This window comes from Lichenostomus cassidix, chromosome 1Aa, assembly GCF_008360975.1.
Source record: "Lichenostomus cassidix isolate B80296 chromosome 1Aa, HeHo_3.0, whole genome shotgun sequence".
Taxonomy (NCBI): domain Eukaryota; kingdom Metazoa; phylum Chordata; class Aves; order Passeriformes; family Meliphagidae; genus Lichenostomus; species Lichenostomus cassidix.
The window spans coordinates 18,577,130-18,602,042 of NC_139480.1; the positions used below are offsets into that span (position 1 = coordinate 18,577,130).

At 35.9% G+C, this 24,913-nt stretch overlaps 1 long non-coding RNA gene across 2 annotated transcripts in view; it reads right to left on the reverse strand.

Annotated features, from left to right (window-relative positions):
* Nucleotides 1-258: 258 nt before the first annotated feature.
* Nucleotides 259-24,913, reverse strand: part of LOC146443259 (uncharacterized) — an 82,022-nt gene continuing 57,367 nt past the window's right edge. Inside the window, exons 4-5 of one of the 2 annotated variants that reach the window (XR_014856001.1) lie at nucleotides 21,945-22,012; nucleotides 259-1,358 (exon numbers count right to left, since the gene is read on the reverse strand). This is a non-coding gene — a long non-coding RNA (uncharacterized LOC146443259). The remainder of the gene's footprint in view (nucleotides 1,359-21,944; nucleotides 22,013-24,913) is intronic. The other variant, XR_014856003.1, reaches the window with a different exon arrangement.

The window sequence follows — 24,913 nt, forward strand, 5'->3', positions numbered from 1 at the left end:
AGGTTGATTTATTTCAACTTAGATGTCTATTTTTTTGATATATAAAACCAGGTAAAACTAACTGACTCCTGTAGGTCTTCAGTGGTATCAGTACCGATTTGCATTCTAAGGCCCCAGTCAGAATACATACTCATGAGCACATGCAAAACTCACAGAAATTTTAAAAATATTCAGATGATCTTTTTCTCTGTTTTATTTAGCCACAGTTGAAAACTAGGTTGGCAAATGCACAAGGAGCCAGATGAATTGCACAAGGATTGAAGTCCTTTTCTTTCAGCTGTTACACTGCATGATCTTTGCAGAGATATCCTGGCTCTTTCGAAATAACAGGCCAGAAGCAGTTTCGTAAAACAATAGGTGTGTCAGTTTGCTGGCTTTGCCCCTGCTTTGTACATACTTTGGCACATCTCTAATCTAGATATATTTCCAAAGCATCTATTTAACTTTTCTTCTCTGCTGATGTGTGTAATGGAAAAAGAACTGGAAGACAAGAAAAAACATCCACTCAGCTATTTAGTACAAGGATGTCAATGAATTAAATAATTCTTTAATGACATTACACAGTTTATTAATTGGCATGTGTCTGGAAAGCTAATGACCTCTGAATACATTTGAAGTAATAACTCCACCCTGAGCATCTGACAGGGAGTCATAGTACAAATCTGAGCAGTTGATCAAATCTCTTCCTGAGTAGATCACTTGGGCTAGCACTCATCAGGTTCCAATTGTGGCAAAATTAGACTGTATCTCATCTATCAAATATTTTTTCCTATGGGAAACAATTTATGTCAGTTACCTATGGACAGGAAAACATCAGATAGCAAAGGCATGGCATTTCATTTAATCTCAGATTCTTTTTCCTTTCCTTTTTTTTTTTCCTAAGGTTATGTAACTTGGTTTAAGAAATCAATTTCTGCTGATTTACCGCAGGTCATTTGCAATGTTGGCCTGAAACTATTGCTTAATTGTCTGAGGTGTAGTTTTTATGATGACACATTCAATTTTTTGCACTCACATGGGTGACACATATGGGTTTTTTTATATTATCCTGGGCCAGAGCTATGAACAAGAAGGTGAAAAGGAGAAAGACAAGGGAAACAAAAAGATACATCATTTTTCACTTAAAAAGAGATTGTTAAAACTTAGAATAATACTTTTTTTTTTTTTAAGAGATAATGATGAAGGATTCTGGAAATAGATTTACGCTTAATTGCTTATCATGCTACAACTTAGCTGATTGCATCTTCATTTGAAAAAACAAAGATATAAGTACATCCATTCACAACTATGTTTATTATTATTACCATGGTAGATTGAGGTCATTCATACTTGGAATTTGCATAAGGATTCACGGGTATCTGCCAACAGAAAAATATTGAATTAACCAGAGAAAATGCCAACACACATATTTATCCACTGTTGTGTACACTGATTAACAAGAGTCAATTTGTAACCATCTTCACACACTATTTTTAGAAACATTCTTCCATTGATTTGCCATCTGCATGAGTTTTTAAAAAACTTTTCTCCCTTTGGTAAATATTTCTGAGAAATATTTAGAGTGGCAAGAGCTTAAGAAACTCTGCTTGGAATGCATAATCATTCCGCACTCCTTCTAAGGCAGTCTAGATATCTAACTCAGTGAAAACATAATTAATGTGCATGTGGATTTTAACAATAAGAAGGAAAAGGGAAAGCTACTGATGAAACAAATAAATCTTTGCAATACTGGTCTCAGGGAAGGTCTGAGTCAGTATGTAATGTTTTTTGTTGGGCATAAACAAGACATTCTGCAAGATGGGAAAAAGTTATATTTTTTAATATATACATAATTTATATATATAAATGAAGGAGGCTTGGGTTCATGTTGTCCTCTAGCACAAGACTTTCCTCATATTTTTAGTCTTTATTCTATAAAGTATTCTACAGTAATACTCAGAGCAAGACTCCAGGCAGATATTTATTGTTTTCTTGCACAAGCAGATGTTGAACGCAGTGTTTCAACTCTCTGGCTGGGGTTTCTTTACTACAGTTCTTTTGTATCCTCATAAGCAGTGTATACCTAAAAACAAAGATTATTTTGCCCTATGCTTGCATTCAGAAACTGTCACTGGATAGCCTTCATTTTTATACATATTTTTGGGAGAATGTTCCATAAGTACTTTATATAATGCTTTAAGTTCTCAAATTAAAAAAAAAAAATTTGGATTCCATCCCTTAATTGAACATGTAAACTAAGATATATGAATATTCATCAGATATGAAGACTTATATAGCAAATTTGAACTTTCCCACAGGTTTTGTTTGTTTACTTTGTTGATTATTTGTTTAAGAGTTTTGCTTTTTTTCATTTATTTTCCACTGAGTTATGTTTCTTGGATCTATTTTCAAGACTTGCCTATAAACTTTCACGAATACAGAAAAGAAAGCAGTATTTAGGTTATTCATAGTTGGATTAAAGTATGGTTCTGCTATGTTTCTTTTTAGAATAGGCAAGTATCAAATGAAAAATCTCTTCCAGAAAATAGCAAGAATTTTATGAGACAGTACTCATAACATCATATATGAAGGTGCAACCAAAATCTAGATATTTAGCAAGAGTTTGCTTCTAATCTGCGACAAGTGAGAACAATATAGAAAATACTCTAATTCCTTAAGAAAAATAAATTCATAGTGGGCATTGATATTCAAGTGTATTAAACACCTCATTTAATTTGAGTGGAGACTCATAATATTCAAATATGAGCACTCTGATGAAGGCACAGGTAAGTTGGTTTAATTCCAAGAATGACAAAATTGTATAACAGCATCATGAAAGCTGATAAAAAATTACACAAATCACTGAAATACTTATGTTTTACTTCTTTAGAGGTTTTTCAGAATATGTTAAATTGCCATGTAAAGGTGCTCAAGTACAGTTAATTCTGCCTTTGAGCAGGGTCAGAGAGATATGCTTTTTTAGAGGTCTCACCATGCCCCGTGGTTTTCTTTATTTGCAAGGTTTGTACTAAACTTTACATGTCTGTGAAGCTCCAGTGGACTAACTCACATGGATTGAGTTGAACGAGTAAGTAGTTGTTTGCAGGTGAACTAGGAAAATTATGTATGGAGTCATTAAAATACAGAGAATAAGAGACACAGGTGAATGCAGGCATAATTATTCCTCTGCTTCTCTATGGTTCTTAAAAGGAAGGAAATATCAAAAAGAGGTCTTTGGGCTGAAACAAAATGTAACATCTTCAACATAAAAAATAACATTCCTGAAAGTTATGAGGAACTGGAAGAAAGGCCCATTGAGATGATCTCAGCACTCATACTTCTTAGTGCCTTCTATAATTGCAATGGTTCTGTTGCCTGTCTATTTCTTGAAATAAAACCCTGTCTTATGAGCCATTTGAACAGTACTGAAAACCACAGCCAAACAGTTCTGCAAAGTGCTATAAACACAAACTATATTTTATTTTTTTTCTACAAACCTTGTAAATATTCTTTCTATGTATAGAGAACATCTTAAGTGCTACATGAAAGATCAGACCTGCTAAGAAGAGCTATTCAAGTACATAGAAAAAAAGTTTAAATACAGACATAAAGACAAACTATATAAACACTACATTATACATAGCTTGTTGTAAAATACTTCTTTTAGACTTCTTGTGGTGGGTCAGTTATTTCATACTTGGGTGTATTTGTGCATGCACACATATGTGAAAAAATCTTTCTTTTCCACGTATGTGTGCATGCTCAAAAAAACAACTTATTTAGAAGCTGAAAATTTTGCATGTAACTAAGACCTGTGTTCTGTAGAATATTATTTAATGTTCATTGTAACATTAAATTTAACATTAACATTGTAAAGCTATAAAGCTTTCATAAATAGAATGCACCTATTGCACTACATGGAATGCGCTGCAGACCTGAGGTAAAAAGTCTGTCTCCATCTTTCTTATACACTGAAAGGCTGCAAAAAGATTTCCCCAGAACTACCTTCTCTTCTCCAGACTGAACAACCCTAACTCTCTCGATCTTTCCCCATAGAACAGAAGTTCCAGTGAAATCAAATAACCTCAACTGGATTTAACCTAAGAGTCTGCTGAAGAACTGCATTGTCCTTATACTTCTAGTCTTGGCAGGCTTGGCTTTTACCTTTTATTTAACTGAAATGTAGGGAAAAGTCTAGTGTTATTAGTGGGAGTGCAACTATGAAGAAATTTGGGAATTTTCAATTCATTTATGTTATCAGCTCTTGACATCAAACCTGTTGAGGAATCCACTATTAAATCACAAATTATAGAATCAATAAATGTAGATAATTTGTTTATACATGGGCTACGTGGAAAATATTACATGATTGGTATGACAGAGAAATTTGTTCCTCTAACCCTAGTCTCTGCTCTCTCCTTAAGAAAACAGAATCCACTCATAAAATTGCACTTGTGGGGTTTTTTTTTAATTTTAAATGTTTTAAATGTTATGTAAATAAATGTTTAAACAATTTCTTCCTTTGTTTTTGTTGATGCAGCACTAATTAAAATTAAAATAGAAAAAGAATCAATGTGGAAAATATTTTTTAATACCAGCTGATAAGAGTCAGTGAAACTTGAAGTGGATGATGGCATGCAGACCTTACCTAATTCTATCCTACATTTTATTAATTCTCTACAGGTTCAGGCAGGCAGATGCAATAGCTTTAGACAATACCATTCAACATCCCGCAAAAATGAGGAATAACTTGCTGAGACCAGTATTTTCACACTTCAGAGCCTAAAGCGATTGGAACATGTTAGTGAAACAAAAAAAGCCTCTGCAACCTTTAGTATGCAGGACATTTGAAGAATGCTGAACACTGAACACTGAATGTTTAACCATATCATGGAAATATGAAGGTTTGCTATTCCTTCTCTTAAGTACTTTGAAAGATTTTTCTTCTCAAATATTCTTCCATATACCAAGGGAGAAAAAATCTTCAAGGAAATGATAATAAATGACCTACAACTTAATGAATTTTTCATTCAGATTTTGAAATTATTTTCTGACTACACATGATTTTTCAGAAGCACATGCTATTTTAGTGTATCTCATTAGGTATCCAAGTTTGAAATACTTTGCCATCAAGTTCAGGGGTGAGTTATCTCGAAAGAAGATACCTCTTCTTTCAGGTAATCTAAATGTTTGTACCCTTGTTTTGATTCCCTTGGATTTTAGTTTTGTTTGTTTGTCCCCCTTGCTGCAAAGGACATACTGTCTGGTGAGCACAGGAAATGCAACAGCTTTGAGCAGAATACATATTTTATATATTTCCACAGTAATGATTTCTTTTTGTCTGTTTGCATGTCCCTTTGCACATTTCAAAAGCAATCCCTGGCAAGAAAAATCCTACCAAAAAATTCTCTGGGGAACTTTCAAAGTGAAAGCACAAGATATCTTTGTATGTGCATTCAGAGCCAAGGTGGCCTTGCAAGGGCCTGGGAGACAAGCTGTCAGATCACTGACTCTATTATTACAGTAAGATGTACTTTTGGCCAAGGCAGCATGTGGTATACATTCGACTCGAGGTTTCCTGACCCTGTGAGAGAAGCATGCCTTTGTTGCTGTTCTACACAAAAAATCATCTTGTGTTTAGCTGAGGCAAAAGGGAGGGAAAGAGTCAGGTAACTTGTAAGTGCTGTCAAAGGGGCACCTGTAAAGCTGGGCAAAGTCAACGCCAGTGCTATTTCAAATACTGTTCTGTTTTAAACATTATTCTTTTACAGAGAAAGCCTGGAGCTTGTCCTGTGTTTGCATGCACACTTGTACTGACAAATTGAATTACTCATATGAGTGTGAGTGCATTCATGTTTGATTAATCAGAATTAAGATACAGGAATAAAAGTACTAAGGCAAAAGTTTAGGTGACATTAACAGAAGTGGTGAAAAGATATAAGGCATCTGAGAGTACCATTTTCTATCCAAATTCAAAACAGAAAACTCATATATTGAAGAAGATACTTTTCCACCAATTACAGCATCCAGTTCTCCTCAAAATGGAAAGGATTTCATTACAACATTTCAAAAATAGGACTGGAAATGCTTTGCAGGGTTACATTAAGTATTAGTGCACTAGTTATACTTGTCCTTACAGCACAAAGTTGTGTCTGTTACTCGTGGCTGGGTTCTATAATAGTGTACAGGTTATCATATGTATCAGGTTTTCAGGTTATGATATGTGGACTCATGTACTGATTTCCAAGAGGCCACAACTATCTCAAGCTTTTTCATGCTTTTCATCTCATTTTACTTGTTTGTACCGTCTGTATGAATTATTTAAGTTCATGGTTTCTCTGGAACATTACCAAAACTTGCAGACCAAACTTGAGAAAAAGGAGAGTCAGGAAATCCCCCATATGAGAGGCTTGGTTTTTGTCCATCTTGATTTCAGAAATATTCATTACTTCAGATAGGCAACATTGGGTTCCCTCTTCATCTTTTAAAATATGGCTACATTCACAATTGTAAACAATAAACAGTTTTCTTCTTATTACTGCTTTCATGTTTCCAGTTTCTTTGTTCTATTTTTCACATATATTAATTATATTGAATTAAAAAATAAAACAAAAAAACTAAAGGCTTGGTTGAATCCTTTCAATGCAGATGCTTTACAGAACATACAGTTACATTGGAGTACTTGAGCCTGAGGCTTATGATATAAGTAGCTGAGTTTGGGTGCATTATGTCAAGAGAACAACTTGTTAAAAGCAGGATAAGAGATTGCAATTGCTTTGAGCATGGGCAGAAGTGGGAGAGAGGAAAAACACACAAAAACTCAAGTATGAATTAAGTTTATGAATGGAACGTTTCAGCTGGAAATCATGAGCTGAAGAAAGAGAATCAAGAGGAAAAAAGAGGGAACAATACCATAGTGAAAGACTAGGCTGAACTTCAAAGGTGAGTTGGAGAAGTCTGAATTCACTGAAGAGGAAGATATTAAGCCAGTGTAGTATTCTGAGGCCTGTTAGAAGTTACTAGTCTTCCTCTTTACATAATGTGGCAGAACGAAAAAAAAACAACAAATCAACAAACAAAACCAACTCAAGCCTCAGAAAGTGGAAATACTTTAAATAGCCATCTCAGACTGGATAAAAATAGCTGATGACAAAGAAAGAAGTAGCAGAAGAATTCCTGGCTCTGTTAAAATACACATTACCATTGAGCAGTGATTGGCTGCAGTAAGCAGTACAATTTCCAAGTTAAGAAATTTGGTGCTGCCAGCAGCTTTGAGAGTAACAAGTTGCAACTGGTTTATTTGATTTTATTTTAAAAGTGTAGTACTCTTCCTTTCATACTACTCATGTTAAATAAGTTATTCTCAGCATAAGCAAATTTGCTTTATCTTTGAGAGCACAGGTGTCTCAAATCTATACATATATCTATGTCAAATCAAAAATAAAGGAGATGACAATAATTGCCCAAAAAGCAACATGGAATTGTGGGAGATTTAGCCCAGTTCAACGAGGTCATTCCACACAAATAGATCTCTGCTGCTGAAGTCAATACCACCAATTTCAAAAGGTTTTTACATACTCACTAAGTTGTCCACAGAAACATGTCACAGAATTAGGGACTTAAACAGTTGGCCTTGTATGTAGAAATAGCCCCAGTCTTTTGACAACCAAAACTGGACTTAAAGGTCTGAAAAAAGACTTCCACATATACAGTTTTTTCTTTATCACTAAATAATCAAAACATTTTTTCCCATTGTATGCCTTGTATAATGATTCAGCAGGATTTGTGGATGAGGGGAAGACTGTTCTTAAAAAGGGCTTTTGATTCTGTCTCCCACAATGTTCTTGTATCCCAATTAGGGTGTTACCAATGGGATAGGTGAAAAAGAAAGTTGGAAAAAAAACAGTTGGCTTGTCAGGCTCAAAAAGATGTTAATGCACTGTTTAATCAAGCTGGACACCAGTAACAAGCAGAGTATCCCAAGGGTCTGTCTTCAGACCTGTCCATGCTTACCCATGACCTGGAAGGGACACTAGAGTGCAAGTTTGCAGATGATGAAAACCTGGTAGGAGCAGTTGATATGCTGAAGGACAGGATTGTTATCCAGATTGACCTCAGCCTGATGGAGAAATAGGGTATCAAGAGGCACCTTATGAAATTCAGCAAAGCCAAAGCAGATATCTTCAAATGGAGGAAAGTGTCTTGCAGTGATACAAGCTGGAGAATGACCAGCTGGGGAGAAGCTCTGCCAAAAACAGTCTGGGGGCCTAGTGAGCAATAAACTGAGCCAGCAGTGCCCTGGCAGCAAAGATGGCCAAGAGCCTCCTGGGCTGCACTAGCACAAATAGAGCCAGCATCCTGAGGAAAGGGATTATCTCCGTCTGCTCAGCACTCCTTAGAACACAGCTCAAGCCCTGTCCCCAGTTTTGGGTCCCTCAGCACAAAACAGACATTGATAAACTTGAAGTTCAGCACAGAGCCACTGTGATAATTGGAAGCTGGAGTGCACACCCTGTGAGAAGACTGAGCAAAAAAGGCAGAGGTGACCTCAGGCAGGAAAAGCAGCTGCCCCCTTGCATCCATGAATGGGACACCAAGGCAGAGTCAAGCTCTTCACAAACATGTATTGTAGGAGTACAAGAAGGAACAGACATCAAGTGAATCAGGAGAGGTTCTGACAGTTTATAAGAAAAAACCTGTATAAATAAAAGGAATACTTTTAACAGATATAAGTAAAGTAAACTAATATGTGTGACTGACCTTCAGTGACTAATTATTCTTTACATTCTCTCAAGAAAATTAAGCTCTGGGCTCTTAGAAGCAAAAAAGCCTTATAGAAACCAAAGCTATAAACTCAGTTTCAAAGGTTATGAGTTCTTTCTGCTGCGATGGTATAGCATACCTTACCAGAGAGCATCTCAGCCCAGCCTGGGTAAGCACCTTAGTGCACCAAACTCTCCCTCCGAGGGCTGGTCACTGCGCTCTCACAGGCTGGGGAGCCACAGGCCAGCTCTGGCTTTGTCGCTCTTCGCAACACAACGGCGGTAAAGGAGGCGAGAAGGGTCTTTGCATGATGGCCACGGGAGTTGTTTATTCACAGATCATCAGAGGCCAAAGACCCCCAGAGGCCAACACTCCTCAGGAGAAAGACCTCCTGCAAAGACATCAGATGCAAAAACACATCATGGCAGAGGGTCAGGGGTTTTCTATAGAGACAGAGGGACGGGGACAGCACATTGGCCCAGTGATCTCTGGGCACAGGGGCAGCACATGGGGGGAGTTAGGGTACAGGAACCAACAGGGTAAACTGGAGGGGGTGGCCAGGGCCAGGGCTGGAGAAGGCAACACAATAGGAGAAGGGTAGACATATAAGAAAGAAAAGAGGTAGGGAAATACAGCTTGTATCACAAGAGGAACCTCAATTAATAAACCTGTAAGCGAAGTAATGGAGTCAAATATGTAATAGTCACTGAGGAAACTATTAGAAGACATGGTGAAGTACAGACTGTTAGTTATCATATATCATCTAAGAACACAATTTTAATATTGTCAGCATCACATATATATATGATGCAAATATAGTCAGTCAGGAGCTGAGTCACATGCTGCATCTAAATAGATGGCTCATGACCTTATAGATTTTTTTTTATTACTGGAATCATCTGTTTCTCTTTCAAAGGACTGCCACAGCAATCTGTTTAAAGACCCACCACAAACATTGCTCGTTATCACATAATAAATTGCTTCAGTGGATCACAAACAAAGAGCATTGAGAGATATTTAATGAAGTAGAAGGAAGGAGATTCAGAGTGGGAAGAGAAATATTCATTCCCAGCATCTACATGGATAGTTAATAACCATTTTTAGAAGCATTTGGTGTTGTTATGCCAAAACTATGCAAATGAGACATGCTGAGTGCAATTCCTTGCTAAAGTAGCTCCAAATTTTAATTTTCTTTTGCTTTTGTGTCATGCATACAGTTCCAAAGCATGCAGATGCATCATTAATTATTTCTGATAATGTAGAAGTTAATTTTTCCAGATATTTTCCCAGTATGTGACACGGCAGGTTCCCAGAAGCTAAGGTCTTCAAACAGAACAGATTATATAGGGAAATAAGATGGAAGATAGTCACTGAGGGACCAGGTGAAAAGGCAGGAAGGGATCCTATTAGTTTCAATTATTTGTTCTACCCTGCAATTTGTCTCGTAAACCTAAATTGTCTCAATCTTAAAATAAAAATAATAAAACAATGTCCCTTCTCTAATACACTTCCAGCAAATTTGTATTTTAACAGGGTAAGATATGCAGGAAAAAACACAAATAAACAAAAATCACCAGCTTCCTAGTTCAAAGATTTTTGTATTTTTGTATTTTTGTTTGGGTGTTGTGGACCATGTTCTGTTTTATGCATAATTTTCTGCGGAGAGGATATGCACAGTACGTGATTATGAATTTCTAGAAATGAAAGATATTTAAAGAAAGAAAATGTGATGGTTCAGGCTGGGTTTTGATAAAGTAGTGGAGATAATAGAGGGTCACTAGGGGATGCAGTATAACTAGATACTTGTAAATGTTTTCTGTAGCACATCACACTTCATGTGCAGCAGCACACTTGATGTAATTAGTGAGAGCCATTGTTATGCTTGAAAGTGTTCTGAGACCAAAACAACCTGGCCAGGAAGCTACCAGTCAAGAAACAAAAAAAAAAACTGTCTTGGAACAAGGGCTGCTTTACTTGCAAACAATGCATTGACAACTAACTCAGTGCCAAGAGACAAAACTGAAGTATTCTCAGTTAAGGTTTAACAGCTAGAAGAAAATAAAAAATGGAGATAACTGTTCATGGAAGATACTATAAAGTCCCTACTGGATGGAAGAAATTAATTTTGCACAGCAGAGGCAGAACATAATAGCCTGTATTGAGTAAGGCCAGAGAGTGGGGAGGAACCAACAGAAACAACCTTGTGGTCCTGGCCAAAGCACACTTTGGTAAGGCACTGGGGGCCTGTGAAACAATCAGATTCCAGGCTACACCATAGTGAAACTTAGTCTGGTAAAATCTCACATAGCGCTAGCTTTTCCCATTTGTAGTAAGCACACGTCGAGGTAATTTAATTCATCCTTTAACTGAGAAAATAGTGTGGTTTTATATTTGTGTTTTGAAGCATCAGTTTAAACCTAATTAGTTATTTACTCGCACTGAGCTTGCCTTATTTAAGAACCAGCTGGCAAACAGAGTGAGCGCCTGGGTTGTGGCAGGTTTCACTGATGAGCAGCAGCTTCCCCAGCCGGTCAGCCTCACCTCTGTGCTTTATAAGTTCACAAAGCAGAATTTCCTGGAAGATGTGTTAAATATATGGAAGACAGGGAGCTGAACAGAGATAGACACATGGTTTCATCACCTGATTGACTTAGGAGCCTTTTATAGTGAAGCAACTGCATCAGTGGATAAGGGAATATTTATGGATATTATCTATCTAAACTTCTGTTAGTCCTTTGATGCAGCCCTCCCCACCATTCTTACCTCTAAATTGCAAAGATATGGGTTTGCCATTGGATGGAACTACTAGATGGCTTAGGAACTGGCTGGATGGCATGTTCAAAGAGTGACAGTCAATGGCTCAGATTCAAGTGGAACCCAACAATGGGTGGTGTCCCTCAAGGGTTCACAGTGGGACCAATAGTAATTGTCTTCACAAATGACATAGACTTAGTAGGATCCATTCTATGACTAAGAGCAGCATTATCTGTGTAGAAAGAAAAGAAAGCCATAATGTGACTTTTTAGGTCTTCTTGACCCTTAGGAGTTTAGAGATTTGACCAGTAGGAACAGTAACCACCTGGGTATGCATATGGTCATAGGAAAGGGTGGTGAGTTTGTCTTGGCTTGTCCAGCTTTTCCTTCACAGTCAAGGTCAGTAATTTCCCATTAGTCTCCCATGCCAGCACAGCACTAAAATCAAATGTGATGCCAGTCCATGAAAATGTCACTCCTAGGGACAATCTTTCAAAGCATGAAATTTAGTTGGCTGAAATGGATTTTCCCTTCCAGAATGGTTCCCTGAAGTAAGGTAGCAAAAGATAATTTATGAAAAAAAATCATTGCTCTGCTAGTTCTATATTATTCTTTTTGAAACAAAACAATAAAAATAGATCTTGGGAAGTTTAAAAAGAAAAGGAAGATAATCACAGCCAATATCATCCCCAGAAGATATGTTTGATGATTGCCTGAAACCAAGAAACTGTTTCCAGGCTTTCCACTTGGTTAGAAAATGGATATTAACTTTCAACCATGATTGAAGAACATGCAGATTATAGTTAAGCAAATTAACAGACCTCCAGTGTATCCTAAGCATTGGAGAAAATTGCTGGGGTTTTTTTGTTGTTGTTGTTGTTGGGTTTTTTGGCTTTTTTTTTTTTCTGTTGTTGTTGGGTTTTTTTGTTTGGGTGGTTTTTGGTTTTTTTTTTTGGTTGCTTCTGTTTTGCTGTTTAGTTCTTCCTGGCTCGGTTGTCCTAAAAAATAGAATTCCTGAGAAGTTTTTTGTTTTGGCATTGACTTGTGCTGACTCACCTCAGGAAAGACAGCCTGGCAGGACAGGCACAAGGACCTGGAAATTACTTGTCAGCTTAAAGAAAGTCCTGTGTAAGTCACACTTGGCTGTCAATTGTATGTCTGACTGGCCATACAGGTCTAGACAAGCTCATTATGTGCTGACATTCCAAATCTGAGGTCATAACATCTCTGCTCCTTATACTGGGTGCATTATTGCTTATTGCCCAAAAGGACTAGTCTAAAACTGATTCTTAAACAAACATCTGTGTTTATGCCATGAAATCTCTCTTTGGGACTCTGAGAATGACCATATAATGGACAATACACCTTCACGATGTTATTTCTATTTTTGTAAAGTGAGACAGACTAATCATTGCTTTTAAAACTGTGGATTATTGTACAGAAATCCAAGGCAAACCCAGTGTGCCACACTCAAAGTGTTGAATCTGTATTCACTGTGGAGAGGAATGAGCTGAATATCTCCTGCTTGGGAGAAAATCTGTCTGGGAAAGTTTCTATGGTATCCTTTACGTGACATATTGCAAGAGGATAAATCTAGGCTAATTTCCTTAACATCACTGAAGATCTACCTCAAATCTAGACTATGGGTGACCAAGATGTCTGTGTTGCCGTAGTGGCTGGAAAAAACTCTGACTTTTTGAAAGTTTCCACAGGATCTGAACTATCTTTATCTCTTACAGTAGAGTCCAAGACATTACAGTATCTGCTTTTATATTATTTCAGGATGGAATTTCAGGATGGTTAGCTTCCTAACCCAAAGCACAACTTTGATTCTTTTCTACTTCAATACCAAGTAACCTAACTCAAATTGCTAACTTCACGCCTGTTGGAAGTTGCCAAATTTCTTTTCCATGAGTTGCATGCTCACAGGAGTCAATATTAGAGGGATAATTAGTGAAAAAAATTGAAAAAAAATTCATTCAATTAAATTTCAAACAGATTAGCTAAAAGTTAGACTGATGTACTTTTATGGTTTTCTGACTTTATGCGTTACATTTCTCTTAATAACATGTCTATAATTGATCTGTACTTGGTCAAAAGTGCTTCATGGATATCTCTTTCTCCACATAGTCTTTGCAAAAATCAAGTTAATCAAAACTGAAAACATCTTCTGTTGAACTCCCTTTCAAGGCACTGAAAAAATCAAGCAATCACTGTATTCTAACAAAACCAGTTACGTTTTCAAATAGGTATGTGAGCATTTAAATGTTTTACTGACTTAAGCAGGGCTAATATAGCTAAGTTCATATGTTTTAAATATGTTTCACTTTTATCTTAAGGAAACCTATACATTGGATTCACAATGGTAACGTAAAGGTGTAATAACAAACAGCATTAAAACCTCCTAGAGTTTTCCAAGCAACTTATGAGAGCCTTTCATATTACTGTTTTCACAGTTGAGGTGGGAACCCTGAAATAATTAAAAAATCAAATTCCTTTTTTACAATGAAAATTAGGGAGAAGTTTGTTTGTTGTAATTTGGAATACAACAAATGTTTGTCTAAACAAAGAAATGCATCAACACGCATCATGGTAACTTGAGGTAGCAAAGGGGTTTATGACACCTCATTTATCCATTTACCCAGTGACTGTCAAGCCCTTTCATTTATTATCTGTCAAACTCTGCTTTTGATGGAGGTTGGAGACCTTAATATGTACTAGAATCATTTCTACACAGAGAAAAATATTCTGGCAAAGGCAGTTACCATCACCTAGCAAGCTCTGGTAGGCTGCAGTTTAGGTACTGAAACATCTGTGAAGAGCACATCAGTAAGTTCATGTCCATGACACAAAAGCATTTTGAAAAAGAAAAAAGTGTTTTACAGAGCTGGATATTACTGCTGAAAGCTGCAAAAAAGGGAGAGGAAAGTGAGGAACATTGAAAATTACCTTTATCCATCTACAAAGTGCTACAGAACAGGGAGCCTATCTGAACAACACAAACACATGCACCTCGGTTTAGTCTTTCATCTGTCTGTGTTTATTCATTTCATATACAATAGTGTGCTCAGATAGAAGCATCTTGCATTAAACTTAAGCCCCCAAAAAACTGAGTGTAAGGTTTTGGGAAAAGGTACGTTTAAGGTGGCAGGAAAATGGAGCAGACAGCCTTAATTATGAAGTCTAGAGCAGCTGGACTGTGATGTCTTGTTTCTGGGAAGAAATCATAAACAGACAACCTGAGGCCAGGAAATGTATTGGACAGGCACAGAGCAGGGAGGCAGGGATGGCTCAGAGTACCTGGCTCAGCAGACTTGGAAGCAACACAGCAATCTAGTGGATGGTGTGCAGAGGGAGTGTAAACGGGCTCACAAAGCTTCTCTTTCATTTTCCTTCTGCCTTGGCCAAGTTTTATCCCTAGTTCTATGTTACCAAAAAAAGATTGGCCTAGTTATTCATCATTAAAACTCAGCTGAGTATTGGTTAGATGACTTTGGAAACTTCAGAGCTCATTATTTCTGAATACTTGGTGGCCTTTCAACATTAATACATTTCATGTTATTAAGAAAAAGAGAGCTAAATTAGGCTTTTGAGTAAGCATGTAAGTCCTTAATATTTCTATGAACATAATACAAATGCATTTTTTTTCCTGCAATTTGTCTTGTGGTACTGAACAATAAAGAATAAACTTACTTTAGCAACCAGAATTATGCCCTCCCCTCATCTTCACTTTCTCACCCATTAAAAAAAATAATTTTATTTAGTGTTAAAACACTTTTCTGACTGATACTGCAGTGAAATATATCTTTTTTTGGCTGGATGCCTGAAAATATATAAAATACATATTAATTATATGTAGTACAAGACATGCAATATGTAATGGATATATATATGTAATATGTTTAAAATAGAAACTTGCAAAATTTTAATCATAAGGCAAGTCATTTGCAGTCATAAGATTAATATTTGCATTTTGCATACACAAGTTGATTCTTTTTGTGGTTTTGATGCTCTGCTAGCTGATATCAGAGTACTATTTTGCCACTTCACTGAAGTTAGTGTTCTGTCAATATTCCAGTGTAAAACTACCTTTTCACTGTTTTCGAGTTCTTACATAAAAATTGGCTATGGGGTGAAACTTGTTGTACTAGATCTGTTTACCATAGGAACAAATATATTTTCATGACATTTCATTTAAATTTTATATTTTGAAGATTTAGAAAAGATATAACAATATGTGTTTGCAAAAAGATATAACAACATGTGTTTGTGGTTTAAGATTTTTACTTCATCAGAAACAAAAAATTTCAGTATTTAAGAAAAAGATTTCTTAACAGAAAATAACTATTTCCCCTGGAATCCTAAGAGTTGCTGCTAATAGTTTACTTGTTTTTTTAAACTCTCAAAAATATTTAATTGTAACTAATTCTGACTATTAGACAGTACTCTTTTTCACACAAGTATCTTCTTGCTTGCTTACTTCTTCCCAAAGTGCAAGGATTAAGAACAATGAATTCTGCAGTGTAAGTAGACAAAGTATATGATAGAAAATGTTTCTTTCCCCTAGTTTTGTTTTGTGCTTTCCTGTCTGTGAAATAGTTCCTCCCGCTGAAGACAGCCTGAAGTCTTTCTCAATTGCTATTTCCTGAATGGTACTCCCTCCTCATCAACTTTGCTTGTTCACGAACAATAAAAAAACCAAACTATAAACAAAGAACACTGTCTTCTTGGTATGAAACACTGAAGGAACATACATAATTTATGCTTTACTTGGCAGCAGTCACAGAAGAATCAGAGTCTCTTGCATTGGTAAAGCCAAAAGAGGCACAGGCAAATTTCAGTTTTAAGTATTATTAAAATTCTGTTGTTAAACTACATTAAAACAGGTCAGTTACTTTACCATGAGGACACCGTGTCATCTTCCTAGAGTGTCTACAGCTTTCCGTTATTATAGTTCTGTAAAGACATTTTTTTCACTGGAGAACTGAGGTAAGAAGGCGGGTTTGGTGGTTTTTTCTTGTTGTTGCTGTTGGGTTTTGTTTGTTTGATTTTTGGGGTTTATATGTTTGTTTACAAAATCTCCGTCATTCTAAGGGATGTTTGACCACAGGACATTTTTTTTAGAGAGGTCAGAGTCACAAGCAGGTTCATGCTACTTGCATGTATACACACCTACTCAAGTGAAAGAATGATCTTTGTCTCTAGAAAAGAATATTCCTTATGTGTTGATTATATTTTTGCTGTTCCATCAACACAATTTTACTCTACTGCAGGCTATGCAAGCATGTACTTAATAGTCTTTTATCCAGACACAGTGATTTTGTCTTTCTTCTGTTTCATGACAGTATTGCAAGCTCCAAAGTCAAGATTGTCACAAGACATAAATTACTGGTGAGAAATAGAGTTTGTACTATTAAAGCTCTTAAGTACTTTGAAAAGGAGTTCCTCCATCATAGGCTTGTTGAACTGTTTCTTTGACAGTGTGGCTGTTAGCAGCTGGTGTGGATTACTGCTGGCAAGAGCACAGTCAGGCACGCCTGACTGGGGCACCAACACAAGGCAGAAGAGAAATGGCTGTGGACACATCTGCGGATTAGCAGAGAGGAGCAATGGTCCATCAAGAGGAAGGCAGGAGGTGGGAAAGCTCTGGAACTGCCAGGAGTGATTCTTTCATGGAGCCTGAAGATTTTAGCTTTGTTCCTGCAGTGTGAGCAAGCCAAATGCACTCATGAGGAGAACAGTAGCATCTAGGCCTTGGGTTTGGAAACCCAAAAGCACCACTAATATTGTTTTATGTGGGCCTTTTGAAGCTATTGTTTTAGCAGGGCTGTTGCTCTGATTAAGAAATCCATTGAAAGCGCAATAATTTTGATGTTTATTGATTCATCCAGTGCATTTATAGATCTTTTTTCCAGTCCTGCTATTCTGAATTGACTCTATAATAAGATTTAGTTCACAAAATCATTCAGTTATCACAAATTGTTTGCTTTTGCTCATTTACAAATGCTATTGTGCCTTTTTTTTTTTCCTTTTCACAGAAAGACAGTTATATACTAAAGGCACAAGAAGCTCTAATATGGCATATCTTGGCTATGCAAGCAAAATGGGTTATTCTGTCTGTTCACCCTGAGGCTGAGTTAGGTCTCCTAAACCAATTCCTACTTTTGAATTTGATTTTGTTAATCATCTCTTTTTTTTTTTCCCAAGGTCTTAAATTTGAGCTGTATAAAAAGTAGCCTATTCAACTGGTTTTATTTTAAAAAAAGACTTCATTATTAAATATTGTCCTCAACAAAAATTAGAATTTTTTTTTTTTTTGAATTGGTAGGTTACTGAGGTTTTTAAATACTATGAACCTTTGTATTCCAAGCAGGTTGGGGGTTTTTTTGCCAACTCATATCCCTATATCTCTGACTAATGCATATTTATTCAAATCAAGGATATTCCACAAATATTCCTTATATTACACGAGGTTATCAGGCATTCACATTGCAGCTAATGATGTTATTTTTGTACAAAGTTACAGCTGTACATCACAACAATTTCCTTCTTCTAGATAATTAGTTCTCCTCTATTATAAATCATAATTACCTGAAATATTACAAAGAGATAATTTCTTCATTCTTTCAATCTCCATTTTTTCTTGGAATAGTATCCAGTTTGTTTTCTAATACACAACAATTAGGCAAAATCACACCCTCCTCAATCAGTGAAAAATTATTGCAACATCAAGGTTTTAACAACCAATTTAGAACACATTAAAATTAATATGGTGGAACTCACTTTGATGAGTAACCACTGCAATATCTAATGAACAAGGATGTCAATGTAGACATGAAATTTGAATAGTTTGAATAGTTGCTTTTACTTGCCTTTACAAAAAAAAAAAAAAGGAAAATAATGACATTTCTAAAACAAATATTTTTTGAGTATTGTCACCAAAAACTCAGAGTAATGTAAGTTTACTGCAGAACTGGCTATATTAAAATGCATAGGCAGTGAGGAAAAAAACTCTTTTAATTTAAGAAAAAAACATTAATGCGGGCATTTTATTTTGAATTACTTTGATGTTTTGCAATTACTTCAAATCTGTAATACACTGAAAAAAGCTTCTCAGGTTTATAGGGAAATTTGCCCCTTTTTCCCTCTTTGTGTTTGTGATCTGCACAACTTTAAAATATAGCAGAAATGGGAACTAACCAGCCTCTTAAAATGCAGTTCTACCATACTTGTTTCCCTTACCTACAAATTCCAAAGATTCAGCTAAAATGCTGACAGAACATCTGTGTTATTTTCCACCACATGGATGTCACTAGCACAGGTGAATCTGAAAGTAACATCCATCTTGCTAGTTAATGGATTTTTTTCCTTGAGGAATAATTTCCTTGAGGAATAATCTGAGCATGATAGAAGTGCAAAGGTTTGCTCTATCCTGCAGAATGTCCATCATCAGGGAAGTAGCATTAGGGAAGAAAAGTAATTGGCCAACTAAGCACATTCAGGGTGGGATTTATTCAGAATACAGATGTTACCTGCTATTTTGCTGGTGCTGTTTAGGGTAAATAGCATGGCATTTGTAAGTGCTGAATCTTCTTACATTTGATGTGTGGTATAAACTAATATCGTGGTAATACTGCTTCCTTTTTTTTTTTTTTTTTCAGTCTACTATGTTTAACAAGGTTTCCTTATGAGACTGTAGTTCTCCAGAATATATGTCACTGAGACTTCTCTGCAACATATCTGTCCTCATATATAATACAAATCTCACTAGAATATTTGGTTTTGATAGGAAAAGTTTAGGAAAATGAAAACAACAAAACCAAACTTATCCCTTTTCAAACTGTTTTAGAAGTGGGTTATATTTTAAATGGTAAGTTATTCCACAATGTATTGTGGAATACATTGTGGAATAACCACAAGAGCCTTGTAGAAGCTATTTCACTTATACATTTGTTCTAAATCCAAGGGTATCTATGAGCTTTCTCCTGGACATAGGTTTCTGTTTGTCACAGTAGAGAACTCCCTGGCAGTAGACATTGGCTGACATGCTTTGATGATCATTTGCAGTGTGATGATTCTGCACATGAGTGACAGCAGAGGGGTGTCTTTTGCAATTTAATGTGCAGACTATCTTAGGGTTTGGCATTGTTTGGTATATTAACCACCCATTTGTCTTTGACTTTCCCTCTTTCCACTTTTAGAGCTGTGCTGTGTTTTGCAGGAAAAAGGAGACATTCAGAATTACTTTCACTGTTCTTCATTTTCCTCTTAGTATATTAGAGACTGCAAAACAGATTACTAGTGCATGCACACAATCCCCCTTGGCAGAGGGGTTTTGCCAAGCACCAGTAGTGTCACAGAGAGCCATTTGATTCCTTAGAAAAGAATAATGCAAGTTTTAAAACTCCTAAGGTTCAAGCAATGGGGCATGGCAATCAAAAGCCAAGCTTTTAATTAAGAGGATTTCCTCCTTGGTTGCTTTATCTCATACTGGTGATTCTAATGACTGATTAGGATCCCAGTTCTAAAGATTGGGGTGAATGCAAATGAAAATGTCCTTACTACTTTGGCTGAGCATGTAACTATTTAATATAATAATTTCTAAGTCATATTATTTTTGGAGAACAAAAAAGTCTTTCATTCCATATTCTATTCACTTCTTGAAAAATTGGACAGATAATCTCCCCATAAATAAATAAAAACAGTCTTACTGCTCTATTCCATAATATCATTTTTAAAAAATCATCTTTCAAAGCATCTGGTAAAGATAATTTTGCATTTCCAATATATTTTTTGTAGAGGGATTCCTAAGAAATGTGAGGTTTCAAAAGGCTCTCTGGTCTCAAATAAGGCTACTGGAATCAATTTTCCATCCATTACAAGTAACAGGCAGTAAAAAACCACAAACAATGGACTCTTTAAATTTAAAATAACACATTATTTTAACAAAGATTTTGCTTGTTCAGGCTGTAAAAGGAAAACTCTTTAAGGTTTTTATTAAACTCTGGGGAGATAAAAATGGCCTATATAAAAAAGTAGCAATAATCAAGTGATTAAAAAAAACTAAAGACATGACAAAGATTAAAATAACATTTTAATTTTAGGTATACACCCAATTTATGAGTCTGCATGAAATCAGACGCCCCTACAAAGAAACACACGAACATGAGGAATGATCACAAAGGTTTTCAGCCTCTTTCTCTTGGCTCTGTAACTTCCCTGGAACTTACACTCAAAGAATCTAGAGCACAGGGGCAAGCTATTTCCAAGTAGCACTGCAAATGTTTGCAAATAGTGTAATGTCACTATGTGAGATGGGATTTTGTGCTTCAGTTTGGATTTTTTTGCAAGAATTTCAAAGTCTTCATGACTTCACATTTTGCTGTGGGGAATGTTGAAAAGGTCCTTCTTTCCCCACCTTTTACATGTTTAAGATGACATTTTACACAGAAGAGGAAACTTTAATATAATAGATACCTACTTCCTAGAGGATCATAAAAAGTTTCATACTTGAAATTTAGCATCAGTTAATATGTCTTATAATCTCTGAAATACATCTGAGGGGGAAAAAAATGCTTAATTAAAATTGGTGTTTACTGACCATCTGACAGAGAGAACCATCACTAGATATTAACAATAGGAATTTCATGGGGTTGCAGAGCTCTCAGCAATTGTGTTATCATGTCTCAATCCGCACTGAATTAATGAACTTATCTGTGTTGTGACCACCACAGCTCAGAAGTAGGAAAAGCAACCCTCTGTGCTTGTTAGGGCAAAGTGAACATGATGGTTCAAGGTAAAGTAAAATTCACAAGATATCAAGGAAGCTTGTGCTTTATGCAAAAAACCTATCTGTTGTAGATCATATATACTGTGTGTATGCTGATTCTATGTTCCTCCTCAAAGATAAACCGCTGAGGAGGAATTATGACCCAGCAAATCAAAATTTCAGCCAAATCTAAATACTTATTTTTTAAAATTCTTTTTTTCGTGGAGTTATTTCACTCTGTGATGAAATGAATATTACACATGCTGTTAAAACAACACAAAGCAAAACAAGACAAACCCCTCTGCCACAAGAAAAACAGTGTTTTCCAAATAATTCTAGAGGATTATGTTGCTAACTATTATAGTTGCTAACTATTATGAGTTTGAAATAATCTGACCTAAGAGTTCAAGCCTTTGCTCTAATCTAACAATAAAGGAAAAGTCATACATTTATGTTTGTAATGCATGGTGTGCTCCAATGCTGCTTTTGTATTTTATGTGGGTACTTTGCAAATCTATCTGTCCCTCCCTAGCTGTAGTCTGGCACCAGCAGAATTATTTCTGAAAAGGATGTAAAGTCCATAACGAAGCTGCAAGCACATATGCACATGACTAAAGTCAGGAAAAATGAAAAATGTTAACACTTTATGGTCTTAATTTCTGCATTAAGTAGTTCTTACCTTTCATTTTTCTGGTCTGAAGAATGGAAGTGATTGTATATCACTTCAAACTCTCAAGATTTAGGTATCTGAGGGAGAATGAAATATTGACATTGTATGTCTTTCCTTTACATGCAGGCACAGACAGTGACACACTTTTTAAATTGTTTTCTCTTTTGGGGTTTTTTTTTGCTTTGTAGCATAGATTGGCTGTGTTAATTTGGCTGCGGGAAACTCCTTTCCAAGAGGAAGGCTGATAGTATCACCATAAAAAAAAACAAATGTAAAGACTAATTGATTTAATTTTTTTGTGTTATGCAAGATGAAAGCAAAGTTTCAAAATATTTACTTCTCATCCACAGAAAAACCAAGATCTCACTAACTAGAGTTCCTGTTGGGTTGGGAGGTATATAGGAAATTGCTATTTCTGTTCAAAAGACTTAGTTTTCCCATATGCAGATCCAAAAATTTTCAGCCACTCCTATGATTTTTTTAATCATATATACGCACCTTTAACCTGAGTACAGAAGACTCTGTAGCCTATTTAATGGAAAACTCTTTCAGAAGAATGGGAACTCCACGTCCCTGTCCATAATCTATAACAGCAAGAAGAAGACGCTGAGCTATGCCTCAAGCACTCAGATGAGTATCTTTAGGACTAAGATGTGAGACACAACAGGGCTAACACACACAGCTGTGTCCATAACTGCATCTCCCACATGTGTAAAACAAGATGGGAAAGGCAGTCAAGGAGCCTTAAATAACTGTTTAAGGACTTCATTTCCCCTGCAGTCCCTGAAACACCCAGCTGGAGCTGACCACTGTGATGCAGGACTTACGGAACATCTGTGCCATAAGGAACAAGAATTTGGAGAACAGAGAGGATATCCTACGGTAAATTAAATATCACTAGATGTCTTTTCCTGGGTGACTGAATCACACCAGGCTAATAGTAATACTGGATACTTGCTCAGGTATTTCTTGGGTTCACAAGACTTTATACTCCACAATTATCTTGCAGTGCAGATAGATAGAAAACTTTCCAGGTCTGTCATTGATCTGTAATTGCAGGAGAGTTCTCTGGCTTAGTCTTATGGACTTCTTATCCAGATGTAGGGAAATCTTCCTTCTCCCTGCTACCAATGTTTACTCCTTTACTTCCTAGCACTATCAGGGTCTTCCTGAGTCAGGGTAACAGCTAAACTTTCAATGTCAGAATCTTTGGTCAATTTTTTAGGAATTTTGTTTTCCAGGAGAAACTCCAGAATTTCTGGGTTTTGTTAAGATTTAGAATAAAACTTCTCCTGAAGTACTGAATTTTCCCACAGAACAGACTATTTGAGTTTGGGTCATTCTTTTTTAGAAAAGAGGAAATGCAAATAAATATAAAAGGCAAACAGAGTGCTAAGTATTCTGTTGTGCTAGCAATGTCATATTACAAAAACAGGTATTCCTACACTGCTCTACCTGTCAGTAAATCCCTCATTCCGTTACACCTGGTTATAAATGCTTGCAAACTCTCAGCATTTCAAAAACGTAAATTTCAACACTGTGGTTCCTATTTATGTCTAATAGAAACCAAAGAAATCTACATGAGTTGATAGAAAGAAATATCACTTCTATCTCCAACAGGTAAGTTAGTTTCCTACTGCTCTTCTAAAGCCTAAATCTAAAATATTTAACAAGAGTGAGAGTAGTATGATAGCATTATACTATTAAATGTACATTAGAAGTCTTTTATGAGAGGTAAATATTTGTATTTCCTTTAGCTGTACCCTGGCAATTATTCAGAAAATAAAAGGTTTAATGGAAAGAAAATTAATAAATGTAGAGCAGCTGCAAACATTGATTCATTTGTCTATCAACAGATGTCTACAATCTCATATATTTTTCAACCCTCTCCAAATTTTTTCACTTAAAAAAAATATACATAGTTATATAGGTGTGTAACATATATGCTGGACCATAGTTCCATGGGCTAAATTGAACATCTGGTCCTGAGAAGTGCCTATTGCACTATTGATTAGTGTCCTGAAGCAATCTCATAAATTGCTGAATACAGACAAGAAAGCAAATTGCACTTTAGTTTGCACAAACACAACTCAATGATTCTAAATCAGTGTTGAACTAATTTGCTTTGCTCATGATGTATGTGTTTGAGAATGTCTCTTAGTCTCACTTGTTTGAAAGAGAATGTATCAAAGTAACATTATGAATATATCCGCTAACTCCAACAAACAAAAATAACCTCAATTTATTGACTACTCTATCTGCTTTTATGAAAAAAATACAAAACAAAAACACATGAGCCAGCAACCAAACTGATGTCAGAGTTATGGAAGGATTGGAGTTGTGTGAGGAAGAATCCAGCTGTCCTTTCCACCAAGGCTCAGATATGAGCTAAGGCTGCAACTTCGGACTCATCTCTGCCTCTGTGAAATGCAGTATTAAGTGCTGAAGAAATTAAAGGAGGAACACCTCTAGTAAAAGGACAATTGAGCAAGAACTTTTAGAACCATGATTCTGATTTTAGCAATTCATGCACAGTTTCTGCATCACTTTAGGCCTATATTGGCCTTTAGTGTACATTACCTTCTGAACCAAACTATATTGAAGATATAAGTTTTTATTTTTATTTAAAATTTAACTGTCTTAAAGTACAGAATTGTGGGTGGGAGGAAACATAAGGCATGCAGAAAAATAACCCTATTTCTAAAAAGATATGTTAATATTTAGTCCTAAAAAAAATGAACAAAGTGACTTCTTAATTACCTCCTTTTGCATATAAATAAGCATACAGGTAAGTTAATGGTGAAACTTTCAAATAATGTATAAGTAGCTGCAAGCCCCTATTATTTTTAGTGTCACCTCAGGTTTGATTTTTTCCTTCTTAAACCTATGTTCTATTTTATCTTAATAAAATATAAAATTGTGCAAAAAACCTAAATTCTATATATAGAAAGCATATCTGAGTGCTGTAGGATTATAAT